Source organism: Panthera pardus, unplaced genomic scaffold (genome assembly GCF_024362965.1).
Source record: "Panthera pardus isolate Hobbes unplaced genomic scaffold, ASM2436296v1 HiC_scaffold_8, whole genome shotgun sequence".
Classification (NCBI taxonomy): Eukaryota; Metazoa; Chordata; class Mammalia; order Carnivora; family Felidae; genus Panthera; species Panthera pardus.
In genome coordinates, this window is record NW_026527013.1 from 48,369,399 (window position 1) to 48,384,351 (window position 14,953).

Consider the following 14,953-nt stretch of genomic DNA (forward strand, 5'->3'; position numbering starts at 1 on the left):
GATCATGACCCGAGCCGAAGTCCAACGCTCAACCAACTGAGCCACGCAGGCACCGAAACAGCCCTGATTAATTGACCTCACATATGGCTAGTTCCTGGAGCTCCCAGGATGGAATCAAAAATCTCTTCTCTCTCGGTTCTCGTTTCCTTTGTTTCATCTCCAGGTAGGTTCTCCCTGTGATATGCAGGAAGGCATGTTTTCAAGTGAGGCTGATACTCTCCCACTTGTTAGATTGAAGGAAAAGAGAAATTTCTTATTCTCATTGTCTCTAGGAACATCTCCAGCCCTAACTTCCCCGGAGGATGGAAGTATGCAGATTAGATCTAGATCAAATGTCCACTTCTATGGTCAGAAAGCAGGGACAGCCTAGACCGCCCTCACGGAGGGAGGAAGAGGAAGGGGTGGTTGGTGTCAGAAAGGCAGACATCCCAGATGACCACAACAGCAGACAATAGCCTCTGGTGTGGAGTCAGTGATTGTTCAATATTAACTTGCTTTCTTTGATACTATCATCATGATTATGCTAAAAACACAGTAATTAACGCTGGTGCAGGTACCACTTGTAGGTTTCTGTACATATCTTTCTTATAGAAATAAGGATGAGAAGGATAAGGTTTGGGTGTTGGTTTATGAATGATGGCTGTACTGGGATGGGTCATAATAAGGTCTGCCACCAGATAGACATGTTTTATTAGATTTGAGGTCAAATTTGCCTTTCAAACCTAGTCTGTCTAGAAAGGGCTGAAGGTTGGCTTGAATTTATGATACCTGGGCTCTCTACCTCCTTCCAACCCATGAAAAGGTTTTTAAAAATGTTTTCTATAAAATAAACTCTGGTACATGAAACGTGTTATGTATACGCCAGGATGCTGGAGAAAAATAAGACATTTAAATGCTTAGATAGCCCCCGTGTTTCTGAAACTTACTTTATGAAGTTACCACCATTGCATTACAAATTTGGTGCGATTACTTCTCCTCTTTTCAGATGCAGATATGTCAGTATTAAAGGTCTTGCCGTGGTTCATTCATTCAGTTACCACGTATTGAGCTTATCCTAAATGGCAGGCAGGAAACCAGGACCACCATCTGGGGTGTTCCACATACACTCCTCCCTACTAAACCATAAAACACCCAAGGTAAATATGCGGGTCTCCTGACACCCAGAAATATCCTTTTCCCAGATCACACTGCCATGAAGAACAAAATTTGGAGACTTCCATGTTCGTGAGGATCACTATACTCCCCATCCCAGGGAGGTTACCTCTGTTTATGCGGCTGACAGTTTCCCATAGACACTCTGTCTTAGTCTCCTTAACAAATTCATTTCAGTCGATTTCTGTGTTTCTTTCGTGAGGAAACTAATACGGAAAATTAGTCAACAAAAGCATTGTTGATCTATCAACTCTCTTACTGCTAGGTGGAGAATGTATCGGGTTAGTATATCAGATAGAAAATGGGTAGGAAAGAGGGCAGCTAAAAGCCCTTGGTTCTGACAGCAGCTGTCCTAAACAGCACCATCAGTTATTAAAGATGTGTCTGCAAAAATAGCACATGCTATAAACGGATTGCTGGGACTTTCTCTTATACTTAATGTGGGAAATAATTCATATGATGTAAATGTTCTCATGCTACCCCATGCTTGGAATATTAATAATACCTAAAGCTGTGTGCCTGGCTTTGTGCTGTTTCCCTAGCTTTACTTTATTTATTCCCATAGGAATCCTTTGCACTAGATGCTATATTCATCTAATGAACTTAATGCCACTTTGCAGATGAAGAAATTAGTGCATACTCAGACAGCATCATTTATTCATGGTCTCATTTACTAATTATATGGCAGAGTTGAGGATCACACCCAGGAAGTTTATGCCTAGAGCCTGACATAAACTCATAAACTATCCCACAGTCTGTCCCTCTGCCTGAGGAAATGGGATGTTTCTCCTATGGTGTCAGTTTCTGCAAATTTAGTTACATGCAATATTTTAAGGTTTCTTATAATGTGTTAAAATGTTTCACATTAACAAAGGAGGTAAAAGTGTTAGATTCTTTAAATAGAATTTAAAAGAAACATATTTGGTCACAATAATATTTATCTTAAACAGTGTTTTTGTTTGTGTGTTTGTTTTTTCTGGGCTGTAGTAGAGAATTCTGAGAAGTTTTGGTCCAGGTTTAATTCAGGAAGAAGTTGGTTGACTTCACAAACCCACTCAATTGTCTCATTTATTCAGCAACATCTAGGGGGCTTCTCCTATGTTATGTGTAAGTAAGTTCATGACTAGGAACACAAAGATTTTTAAGTCCAATGGCTGCCCTTAAGAAGCTCAAAGTCAATGAGAAAGTGACAAGAGTCTGTCTGTACCTGTTAAAGGTATCCACAAGTACACAGTGGACCAAGTGTGCAATCTTCCTGGGCGTATCAGAAGGTTCATATTTTCCTTACTCCAAAAATTCTAAAAGGGGGGGCACCTGGGTGGCTCAGTTGGTTAAACGTCCGACTTCGGCTCAGGTCATGATCTCGCGGTTTGTGAGTTCAAGCCTCGCGTCGGGCTCTGTGCTGACAGCTCAGAACCTGGAGCCTGTTTCAGATTCTGTGTCTCCCTCTCTCTCTCTCTGACCCTCCCCCCGGTCACGCTCTGTCTCTGTCTCAAAAATAAATAAATGTTAAAAAAAAATTCTAAAAGGGAAAAAAATCATTGCTGAGTGAGGGAGAAGCTAATGTAAAGTTTTGAAGGTATAAATGTTTTTGTTTTGTTTTGGCAAGATGATAATATCATTAGTTGGCTGAGGGGTGACCCTAGGGTTCATCTCTGATCACAGAGAATGAGAAGTGTCTCAGAACTGTGAAGCAGGAGACACAAATAATGGATTACGATTTTTTTTTTTTTTTTTTTTACCTTTCCAGTATCCTAAAACCAGACAACACAGAGCTAGAGATGGTGGTAAAATTGAGGCTAGGAGTTCGTGATGTCTATCAATAGTCCATTCCAGAAAACTTTTAATGAGAGGAAATAAATTCCCACCTTGTGACAGATGAAAAATAGTGAAAATAAAGGCATATTTAACTAGTACTAACAAAGTACCAAGCAGGAATTCAGTTATCTAATTCTTTCCCTGACTATAAATGTGTTTGTTGTATGATACTATTGCTTTTGATCTGAAGAGAGTAAATTGTCATTTGAGTGTTCATTCCTTGGATCATACAAAGTATGTTGTTAAAAACCTAAGGTGAGCACAGGACATTTGAACGTTGGGTTCAGAGAAGAAGATGCATCAGTTGAGGGGTTCCTGAACCTGTGTGTCAAATGATGGTATTTGCAGCTAGCCACCTTCTTTGGTCCCCAACCTTGACAAAGGGCCTTTGGATATGGTGAAAACAACCAGGGAACTGATTGGTCATTATGTCTTCTTTTTCTTTGTTTTACCCCTATCCCCAAATACCCTGACCTTCTCCAGAATTCTGCAAAGCTCTTTTGTCTAGATCCTTATAAATTCATTGCTGCTCCTAAGAACAGCTCAACTGGTAACTGATTCGTGCAGCAGAAGCCTTTAAGTCAGCAGCTTCTCAGTTGCCTACTTCTCATGCTACACTTAATGTCACCTCTTGGTTCATGTGACTGTCATGGGAGAAACTCATCTCCAGACAGGATGTGTGTATGGTTTGGGGCTCATTATAAATGGCAGGTCTTGCTGCTGATACCTTATGTATATTGTTCAGACCTCCAGCTTAGATCTTATCTTCTTACTGCAAAGATCCCTGAAAGTTGATTATTCATTTTCTCAAATTAGAGTTCTGAGTCTTGTAGCCTGAATTTCTAGATTTTTTTAGAATTACAATAATCCATACTACCATCCATGCTGGTACCAGATTTTACCTCTTGTCTCTTTTGACACAGTTGGTCTTTATAGCTTTATGCCCCTACAACTCAACATGCATACCCCTTTGAAATATTTTACCCCATTTCAGATATTGACTGCCTAGGAATGATGCCAAGTGAATATAATGTAGCAATTTGTTGTAACTTTGTCATATGTAGTGGATGTTTAAGAAAGTTTATTTAATGAGTGAGGGATTGAAAAATGCATGGGTGAATGTGAGAAACTGGTAGCAAACACCTGAAATAAAAGCAATAATGAGGAACAAGTCAAAATTGCTGAAAAAAGAGAGATGAAAAAGCAAAGGAAAAAAATGCCGTAAAAAATCCCAGAGTAAAAAGTGACAGTGTTGATAAATCCATAATAGTAAATTCATCTAGGTGTGAAAACTGGGTGTTACATTTTCTAATGTTATTGTTTGGCTAAAATTAGATTTTGAGTGATTTTTTAAAAGTGATCCCTTAGGAGATTCTTATGGATACCAAAGCTTGAAACTTTTTTTGAGATGTAATTTGATATAACATTAAATCGTTTCAGGTGTACAGTAAAATGATTCAATATTTGTATATGTTGCAAAGCGATCACCACAGTAAGTCTAGCTAGTATCTCTCACCACACATAATTACAATCTTTTTTTTCTTGTGATAACTTGTAGGATTTATGTTATGTTAGGACTTATTTAAGTTACTCATAGTAACTTTCAAGTATGCAATACAGTATTATTAACTATAGTCACCTTGCTGTACATTACATCTCTGTGACTTACTTATTTTATAACTAGAAATTTGTAACTTTTGATCCCCTTCACCCATTTTGCCGACCCTGCACCTTTTCTCCACATCTTCATTGAACACTTGTTATTTCCTGTCCTTTTGATAATAGCTATTCTAACAAGTGTGCGGTGATATCTCATTGTGGTTTTAATTTTCATCCCCCTAATGATTACTGATGTTGAGCATTGTTTCACGTAGATGTTGGCCATCTGTGTATCTTCTTTGAAAAAATATCCATTCAAATGTGCCCATTTTTCCAGTCAGGTATTTTTTTCTGTTATTGAGTTGTATGAGTTCTTTATCTATTTTAGGTATTTAACCCCTTATCAGTTACACAATTTGCAAATATTTTCTCTTATTTAGTAGGTTACCTTTTCATTTCGGTGATGATTTCCTTTGCTGTGCCAAAGCATTTTCGTTTGATATAGTCTCATTTAGGACAGTGTTGATAAATCTTTAACAGCAAATTTATCAGAATGTGAAAACCTGGTATTATATTTTCTAATGTTATTGTTTGGCTAATGTTAGATTTGGGGTAATTTTTACTTTGCCTATGCCAGTGGCTTTCAAAATGCCTTATGTGTCTGGTATTTAAAAAAATTTTTTTTTAACATTTATTTATTTTTGAGACAGGGAGAGACAGCATGAACGGGGGAGGGTCAGAGAGAGAGAGGGAGACACAGAATCTGAAACAGGCTCCAGGCTCTGAACTGTCAGCACGAGCCTGATGCGGGGCTTGAACTCACAGACCGAGCCTGATGCGGGGCTTGAACTCACAGACCGCAAGATCATGACCTGAGCCGAAGTCGGACGCTCAACCGACTGAGCCACCCAGGCGCCCCATGTGTCTGGTATTTAAAGAGTTAGCTTTACAGTGACTTAATGGCAATGAGGTTATGAGTTATGGCAATTCTTGGCAATATTATTGAAGTTTTGAGGACTTAGTAAGGGACCAAATGAAGGGAATATTAGCTGCTTGAATCCCTCAAGAACAGCAGAGGAGAGGTCACGGTATTTGCAATGAGAAAAGAAAAAAAAGAAAAAGAAAAAAAAAACCCTCAGGGAATTTACATATATATTTCAATTTCAAAGGGGGTTAAAATGTGATAATGACTGAAAGTTAAAGATCTATGCGAGTGATGTTTACTCTTTAGAAAATACAAGCCAAAATTAATGACTCAGAGATTGAAATTTGAGTGTTACATACAGATGTTTTTCCATCTGTATATTTTCTATATCCACACAAACTTGTGTTCCTAACTTCAGAATCAGGGGTTCCAAATAATCCTGTAAATATTCTGCTCTCAACTTGATGAGTGATCATGAGCAAATCAACTCAGTAGTGCTTTTCAGGACACAGACTACATTTTTTAAACATAGTTTATGGGATCTGTATTGTCTTGATGCGGTTTTGGAGTTGTGTTTGTCGCAGATGGGTGGGGGAGGGTGTCCAGAGCTGACAGCCAAGGAAGAATTCTTGAGATGTCTTTGGTGCAAAAAGGTGGTTTTATTAAAGCACAGAAACAGGACCTGTGGGCAGAAAGAGCTGCACTAGGTTTGTGGCAAGCGACTGATTATAATCCTTCAGGTTGGGAGGGGGTTAGGGACAGTGTAAATCTGTAAGGAATTTTGGAAGCAAGGCCTCCAGGACCTTGAGGGGCTAGCTGCTGTTGAGAAAGGTCATTTATTACTGCTTAGTAAAAACTCAGTTGTGAAACTCGTCAGATGTGTAACAGTGGGCCATAAGCTTGGAGTATGATTGCTAACATATCTTGGGATGGGTGGGGGTGGAGGTGCTGAGATAAAAGAAGTTTCCAAAGGAATTTTTTTAAATTTTTTGTAATGTTTTTATTTATTTTTGAGACAGAGACAGAGCATGAGCAGGGGAGGAGCAGAGAGAGAGGGAGACATAAAATTTGAAGCAGGCTCCAGGTTCTAAGCTGTCAGTACAGAACCCAATGTGGGGCTTGAACTCATGAACTGTGAGATCATGACCTGAGCTGAAGTCAGACGCTTAACTGACTGAGCCACCCAGGCGCCCTTCCAAAGGAATTTTTATATGTTAAAGTAGACTTACAGGATCCTGGAGGTTGGGATAATATTAAGCTAAGATTGCTTTTGCCCTTAGCAAAATGTCAGTCACTCTGCCAGTTTCAAGGACTTGTCCATGGGCTGTAGACAGTAAGGAGACTCAATTTGTCATTTGCCTTTGTTTCTCACATCATTCTGACCCACCCCACCATATAGAATTACATGTGATTTCCAGCATATACCATCATTTCCTGTGCTGCCATGTTTTTTGAGCATGAGATGTGTGGGTTTTTGTTGTTGTTGTTGTTGTGTTGTTTTGTTTTGTTTTACCTGAAATACTCTCTGATCTGCCTCATTAACTTGTCCTTGCCTTTAAAGGCAACTTAGGTATCACCGGTTCTTTTAGTGCTCAACCTATAGTTGTAGCCTTTCAAGATGCCAGATTAATTTAGAAAAGACAGAGGCTGGTCTCTTGGGAGACTTTACTGATGTTTAGAAACATCTTTGCCTCATGAGAGGATAGACAGGTAATACAATATCCCATGCCTGGCCCAGGAAAGACATTCAGAAAGATGTTATAAATAATCTCTTTGCCCATTATTCCTCTGTCATGCCCATTTGCCTTCCATCACCATGACAGCCTGCCTCCCAGGATGAGTAGCTGATCTTTAACAAAAGACACAGGAAGGGTGGACTCTAGTAATTGCCATTTCCTGTTATTTTTCACTTTCAATGAAGTCTTACCCACCAATCTCACCATTATTTTAACTCACTGCACCCACCATTCACACCAAAAGTCCTACAGTTTTGACAGGTAGGAGAAGGTTTCACTTTTTTTTTTTCTTTGTATTAAATCGTTTGAGATTTTGTATACTTGTTTTTTGTTTGCTTGTTTTTACCTGAAACACTTTCCCCCATTTAATCTTGCCTGGACTGACTGATAGAGCAGAATATCAAAGGGTACAGTCCATAAATTTGCACTTTCAAAAAGCTCATATCAAGTGTATAGAAAAGAGGTAACTAGATTCTTAAGAGGCAGAACTGGCTTGCCCACAGACAAATCCTTACCTCATCATGGCAGAGGGAAGAAAACGCTGGTTCTCCTAACTATGAGCTCATTGTTCACACCCATATCTGATACTGGAAAATAAAAGAATTAATGAACAGAGCAGCTTTTCTTCTTCATTAGAGAGATCAGCATGTTTAAAGAACAATAGCTTATCAGCCTTTAGGATGGGAGGGAAAGGGATTTGGGAAGTACTGTAGACCTTAATTTGGGTTGCACATTAGAATCATTTTGAAGGTGATATGCCCCGATTCGAGAGACCCCCCGAAAACAAACCACCAGAGTCCAGAGTCAAAGCCAAGCAGCAAGGGTCGTTTATTGCAGGTTCGAACCCGGTCCTCCGCGCACTCGTTGCCGGTGAAGCTAAGAGGCCCTGAGCAAGGATCTTACAGCTTCTTTTATAGACAGGCACAAACAAGTTAGGGATTTTTTTGAGGTTACAGAGCTGTTATTGGTTGACATTTAAATTTGAGCGCTCAGCAGAACTTGATTGGCACGCCCTGGCTGGTTTCGGGAATGGCGGGGGGGGGGGGGGGGGGGGGGGGGGGGTGTCTTTTCTTTGCAGTTGTGAGTACACCTGGTAATTTTTCTCTTAGTCTCTCATTCCCCCCTCTCTTTGGTGCCTTAAGAGCCAATCTTGGATCTTATGTGTCTGACTCAAATGGTTCGGTAATGACGGGTTGGTATTGGGTCCTAAGGACCATCAGTTGGATGGTGTTAACTCGGTCTTTGATAAAGGCAACTAGTTTATTAATAATATAAGGCCCAAGGGTGAGGAGGAGAAGGAGGAGTATAAGGGGCCCAGCTAGAGCAGAAAGCAGGGTGGCTAGCCATGGGGACTGATTGAACCAAGACTCAAACCAGCCTTGTTGTTGTTCTCGTTCACGCTTCCGTTTGGCCAGGCCTTCTCTAACTTTAGCCATGGACTCTCGGACTACTCCGGTGTGGTCAGCATAAAAACAACATGCTTCTCTTAAGGCTGCACATAAACCTCCCTGTTGGAGGAAGACTAGATCTAGCCCCCTTCGGTTCTGTAGGACCACTTCAGAAAGGGAGGTCAGAGATTTTTCGAGGTGCGAGATTGAGTCCTCAAGTCTGGCTATATCCTCATCAATGGCTGCCCTTAGGCTATTGAACCCTTGGTGCTGGATGGCTAGAGATGAGATCCCTGTTCCTGCCCCTATGGCACCGAGGCCAAATAAGGTGGCCAAGGTTATGGTCGTAAAGGGTTCACGTTTTGTTCTTATTGACTCTCTTGCTTCCGTCCCTTCTGTCCACAGATCATATACAACATTTTCTCGGTGTTAAATAACCTTTGGAAATATTAATACCATGATACAATATTCAGGTGACAAATTAAAAACATCCCTGCTAACACATGCGGTGAGCCCTGTCTTAGAACAAATCCACCAACTGTCAGGAGCTGGAATTATCCATTTAGATTCACCCATAGAGTAATTAGTCAGGGCACAGAGCTGGATATGGCTAGAGGGGGCCTTTCCTATACAAGTCCCATTGCCAGTGACCGCTTGCAGTGTGAGGCCGGGGCCCTTTCGATTCCACTTGCAAGCTGCTGGCGACTCTTCTCCTGTGAAAAAGGGGCAGCTAGACCTATGGCTTCGTAGAAGGGGGGTTTTATATCATAACATAGCCAGCAGGCCCTTGTTGCCTCAGGGTCCGATCGGTTTAAGGCCTCATACGCTGCTGTTAGCAATTTCCATAGGGAGTCTATACCTTCTGAGTTCTGATTTTTTTTTGGACAGCTTGTGCTTTTATTCCTGGGATAAGGACGGGGGTCCTGCTGGAGGGAGTAGTGGGGATCTGCCTGGGGATAGGCTCGTCTCTTTTTTTTTTTTTTTCCTGATACCTGATTTGGCCCCACCGGTTGTACAAGAGGGGAGACTTTTAATTTTATTTGAATGGCAGTCCCAAAGAGGGGATATTGATATAAGTAGAGTCCCCAAGTGAGTCCTGAGACCCACCGCCTGTCCTTTTTCCCCTCCTCTGTAAATCTTACACGAATAAGGTTACAGTTTTCATCATACCTGGTGCGGGTCCATGGTTGGACATAGGACATTTCAATAAATTGGGGTTTTACTTCCCACTTCCATTCCCCATCATTGGAGGTGACACAACTCCAGGCTGCGCAATAAAGGTTTTCAAACCCTCCACATGTGTGCCTCATTGCCCCCTTCCTAAATCCTGGACATGCATAAAATCCATTTCTACTTATTGATACCCTCCTTTGCAGTTGCCTCCATTTACTTCCTCCCATTTCTTCTAATGGACTAATTTTTTCTAAATTAAAATATAAATCTGGCCACCGGGTATTTAATGGGGCAGTTCCTAGGGTTTTGTTGTAGACTTCATGAGTCTCTAAATTAGTAATTTCCCATGTCAAATTATAGGGGTTGTGGGGGTTTGGATTTACAGACAGAATTTGCAGAACAATCAAGAGAAGGGCAAGTACTATAGTTGTGGCTCAGTCCGTTGGCGGCGTAGGGTCAATTTTAAAGGATTGTCCTTAGTCCGATCAACAGTCCAGGTTGCCTTTGAAGGTCCGATGAGGTCTGAGAACGGGTCCACTGGTTTGGCGTGGGCGAAATGGATCCAGGTGGCAATTCCGTCTACTTTGATGGCAGTAGGCGTTGTCAGGATGACCTGGAAGGGTCCTTTCCACCTGGGCTCCAGAGTTCCCTGCCGATGATGTTTGACGAGGACCCAATCCCCTGGCTGGAATTGATATGGAATAGGCGGGGGTCCGGTCTCATAGAGTTCCTTTAATTTGGGCCATACATCTTCATGGACCCTCTGCAAGGCTTGTAGGGAGAACAAGAATTCAAGACTATTATTGTTCTCAGCTTTGACAAGGTTATCTTTTAGGTTAGGGATGATGGGGTATGGTCTACCATGTATTATTTCATAGGGTGTGAGTCCCAGTTTGTATGGGGAATTACGCACCCTGAACAGAGCGTAGGGGAGAAGGACCACCCAATTAGCACCAGTCTCCATGGTCAATTTGGTTAGGGTCTCCTTTAAGGTTCTGTTCATTCTCTCTACCTGTCCTGAGCTTTGGGATCAGTATGCACAATGTAATTTCCAATCAGCCCCAAGTATGGAAGCCAGTCCCTGACTTACCTTAGAGACAAATGCAGGTCCATTGTCTGACCCTATCATTACTGGAAAACCATACCTGGGCAGGATTTCTTCTAGGATCTTTTTTGGCTACAATCTGTGCCATTTCATTCTTGGTTGGAAAGGCTTCAGTCCATCCTGAAAAGGTATCTACAAAAACTAGCAAATACTTATATATTTTCCTGGTTTTACCTCAGTGAAATCTACTTCCCAATAGGTCCCCGTTCTGCTCCCTCTTTGTCTTACCCCTGTTGTCTGAGGATTGCTACTCGCATTGTTGAGTTGGCACACTGTACATTTAGTGACTACTTGATCGACCTTATCAGAGACGTTTCTGATTTTTAGTCCAGTCTGTCTCAGTAAGTCCAACATTTGCCGGGAACCTAAGTGGGTGCTGTGATGGATCCGCTCTAGAACTTGCCATCCTAGTTTATCTGGGAGTATAATGCTGCTTTTGGAGTCTCTCCACCAGCCATCTTTGATTCGGGTCATAGGAAGTTTACTCATCCATTGAATGTCGCTTTCTGAATACTCAGGGCTGGGGGGCAATTCCTGGGGTCTGGGGTCTGGCAGCTGTAGGGTCAGCAATTGCGCTGGGGGCCGAGCTATGTTTTTTTGCAGTCTGATCGGCCAAATTGTTGCCCCGGGAAACTGGGTCGGTTGTCTTCTGGTGTCCTGGGCAATGCACAATCGCTAGCTTTTTGGGTTCCCATAAGGCTGCTAGCAGGGCTAGAATCTCTTCTTTATTTCTGATGTCTTTCCCTTCAGCTGTGAGGAGCCCCTGTTCTCTGTATATCGCCCCATGTACATGAGCGGTGGCAAAGGCATATCGGCTATCAGTGTACACGGTTAGCTTGCGGTCTCTTCCTAATTTTAGGGCCTGGGTTAAGGCTATTAGTTCAGCCTTCTGGGCCGAGGTTCCGGGTGGTAGGGCTTCTGCCCAAACCACCTTGGTTTCTTAAGTTACGGCCACCCCCGCATACCTTTGTCCCTGGTGAACGAGGCTGCTTCCATCGGTGAACCAGATGGCGTCCGCATCCAATAATGGTTGGTCCTGCAAGTCCTCCCGGCCCCCTTTGCCCTGTCGGGGCGGCTCGCGCCGAGGCCCAGGCCAAGGCCGAGTCGTGAGCGGGGCTCCGCCCCGGGGATGCGTGCCCCAGGGGCGGCCCGCGGGACGCTGCAGCTTTGCCCAATGCTGCGTGAGCCGCGGCCCCGCCCCCGCTCCCCGGTGGCGATCCCCCAGGTTGGAAATGAATTTGGGCCCCCATTTTGGTAAGCAAATCCCTCCCCAACAGGGGGGAGGGGCTGTCGGGAATGACCAGGAAGGAGTGGGTTACCTTACCCAGTTCCTAAGTGCACAGTCCTCTGAGTTGTCCAGGGGTACTTCTTTATTCCGGTGGCCCCTTGTACCCAGGATGATTTTTCAGATACTTTCCCATGGGGCTTGACCAGAACTGAGTGCTGTGCCCCGGTATCAACTAGGAACTGGACCAGGATCCCTTCCACTTGCAATGTTACCCTAGGTTCGGGGAGGGGATCCGAACCCCGTCCTCCCTATTCTGTATCTTGGGTAAACAGTATGGGGGCTATTTTAGGCTGCCATTGCCCTTGGCTGGGGTGGGGTTGTTTCTTCTTGGGGCATTCTCGTATCCAATGGCCTTTTTCTTTACAATAGGCGCATTGATCTTTATCTAAGTGCTGCCTGGGAGGGCGTGTTGTTTGAGTGCCTTCTGGGGGTGGCTGTTCTTTCTGGACTATAGCGGCCAGGACTTTAGTCATTTTCTCTGTGGCTTTGATCTGTCTCTCTTCTGGGGCGTCCCTGTTGTTGTAGACCCGTTGTGCTATACGGAGCAGATCCTGGATCTGTTTACCTTCTAAATACTCTAGCCTTTGGAGTTTTTTTTTTTTTTTTCTAATGTCAGGAGCTTCTTGATTTACAAAGGACATAACGACAGCAGCCTGGTTCTCAGCAACTTCTGGATCCATGGGGGTAAACTGCCTAAAGGCTTCCATTAATCTCTGTAAGTAAGCAGCTGGACTCTTTGCCTTTCCCTGTACGACCGAATATACCTTAGCCAAATTGGTGGGCTTGCGAGCTGCAGCCCGGAGACCCGCCATCAGAGTCTGGCGATAAATGAGTAGCCTTCCCCTACCTTCTGCCGTGTTGTAGTCCCATTCGTCCTGTGGAGGTCTGGTTAGGGGGAAAGCCGCATTAATGAGGTCAGGGTTAGATGTCGGCCGACCGTCGTCTCCGGGAACCAGCTTTCTTGCTTCTAATTGGATCCTCTCTCGCTCCTCTGTAGTGAACAGGTTGCGGAGGAGCTGCTGACAGTCATCCCAGGTGGGCTGGTGGGTGAACATGACACTGTCTAAAAGAGCTATTAGATCTTTAGGGTTATCAGAGAATCCAGCGTTCTGCGTTTTCCAGTTGTAAAGGTCACTGGTGGAAAAGGGCCAATACTGGAGTCGGGGGTTGCCTGTTCCATCGGGGGGTCCTGTTTCCCGCAGGGGTAGGGCCACAGTGGAGTCGGGGAGGCGAGGGTTTGGCTCACGCTGTGTGCGCCCATGGGTTCAACTGGCTGGCCCCTCGCGGTTGGTTTCATTTTCAATGGGGCCTGGAGCGGCTGCTGCCTCCCGTCCTCCTGGTTCCGGCGCAGCTGCCGCTTCCCGTCCTCCCGGTTCCCCTAGGGGGGCAACTAGCGGGGCGACTGGTGGGGCGGCTGCTGCGGGCAGGGCCTGGGGTGCGAGGGGAGGGGGATGATAGGGTGGAGGGTCTAGGGATAGTAGGTCCTGACTATTGGGCAATATGGGATACAAGGGCGTGGCTGGCGTCCTTGATTTTGGGGGGGAACTGCAGGCCACATGGCAAGGACCTTACACGTTCCTGAGGATAGGAAGGGGGCCAACCAAGGAGGTGGATTTTCCACTAAACTCCGCCATACAAGAATGTAGAGAATCTGATCCGGGTGTCCCTCGCGACCCAGTAGAAAAATCTTTGATTTCACCTTAGCAATTATAGGGAGGCAGAAAGTTCCTTTGGTTGGCCATCCAACGCCGAAGGTTGGCCATTCGGAGCGGCAGAGGGTTATTAATTTTCCCCACCGGATGTCTAAACTCAAATTCTGTCCTCTGGTTCTAACATCCCTGAAGTTAGCAACGAGGAGAGAAAGAGGAGTGCTTTGAGATTGGCCCATCTGTATCCTGGAGGTGGAAGAAAGGATTAAAAGGAGAAACAGTAAAGTTATGAGGACTTCTGGCTGGGCCAGGCCAGGTCACCTGTGAAAGAGAAGGAGTTTAACACTTAAAGGTTATAGAATAGAGAACACAACACTTAACACAACACTTAGATCGCTAGCGCGTTTCGGGTGTCTGCCACTCGAACAGAAAAATTCCGATGGGCCCAAAAAGGTGCCCCAGACGGGTGCCAGTGGACGTCTCCTACTGGACCCGACTGACTGCCCTATAGCGCGTCAGCCAGGGCCGTGTCAGTCACCGATACAGATCCCGCGTGGGAGAGCCAGAAACAAACAAACAGAAACGGACAGAGCCGGCTCACTTACCGATCGGTCTCAGGGACGACCCGTTGACTTGGGGTCTGGTGGGTTTGGGGGGATCCCGGACGAGCCCCCAAATGATATGCCCCGATTCGAGAGACCCCCCGAAAACAAACCACCAGAGTCCAGAGTCAAAGCCAAGCAGCAAGGGTCGTTTATTGCAGGTTCGAACCCGGTCCTCCGCGCACTCGTTGCCGGTGAAGCTAAGAGGCCCTGAGCAAGGATCTTATAGCTTCTTTTATAGACAGGCACAAACAAGTTAGGGATTTTTTTGAGGTTACAGAGCTGTTATTGGTTGACATTTAAATTTGAACGCTCAGCAGAACTTGATTGGCACGCCCTGGCTGGTTTCGGGAATGGCGGGGGGGGGGGGGGGGGGGGGGGGTGTCTTTTCATTGCAGTTGTGAGTACACCTGGTAATTTTTCTCTTAGTCTCTCAAAGGTAATAAAAATATCAATGCCCCAGTCCACATTTCCAAAGATTGACTTATTTGGCGAAAGGTATGGCACATTTTACAAAT

The 14,953-nt window shown here is 44.4% G+C and overlaps 1 long non-coding RNA gene across 1 annotated transcript; it reads right to left on the reverse strand.

Moving 5' to 3' along the window:
• Positions 1-12,912: 12,912 nt before the first annotated feature.
• LOC128775552 (uncharacterized) lies at positions 12,913-14,623 on the reverse strand. The gene is made up of 3 exons (XR_008420316.1): positions 14,439-14,623; positions 13,884-14,079; positions 12,913-13,175 (listed from the first exon to the last, which is right to left on the reverse strand). It is a non-coding gene; the product is annotated as an uncharacterized LOC128775552 (long non-coding RNA).
• Between the last annotated feature and the right edge of the window lie 330 nt (positions 14,624-14,953).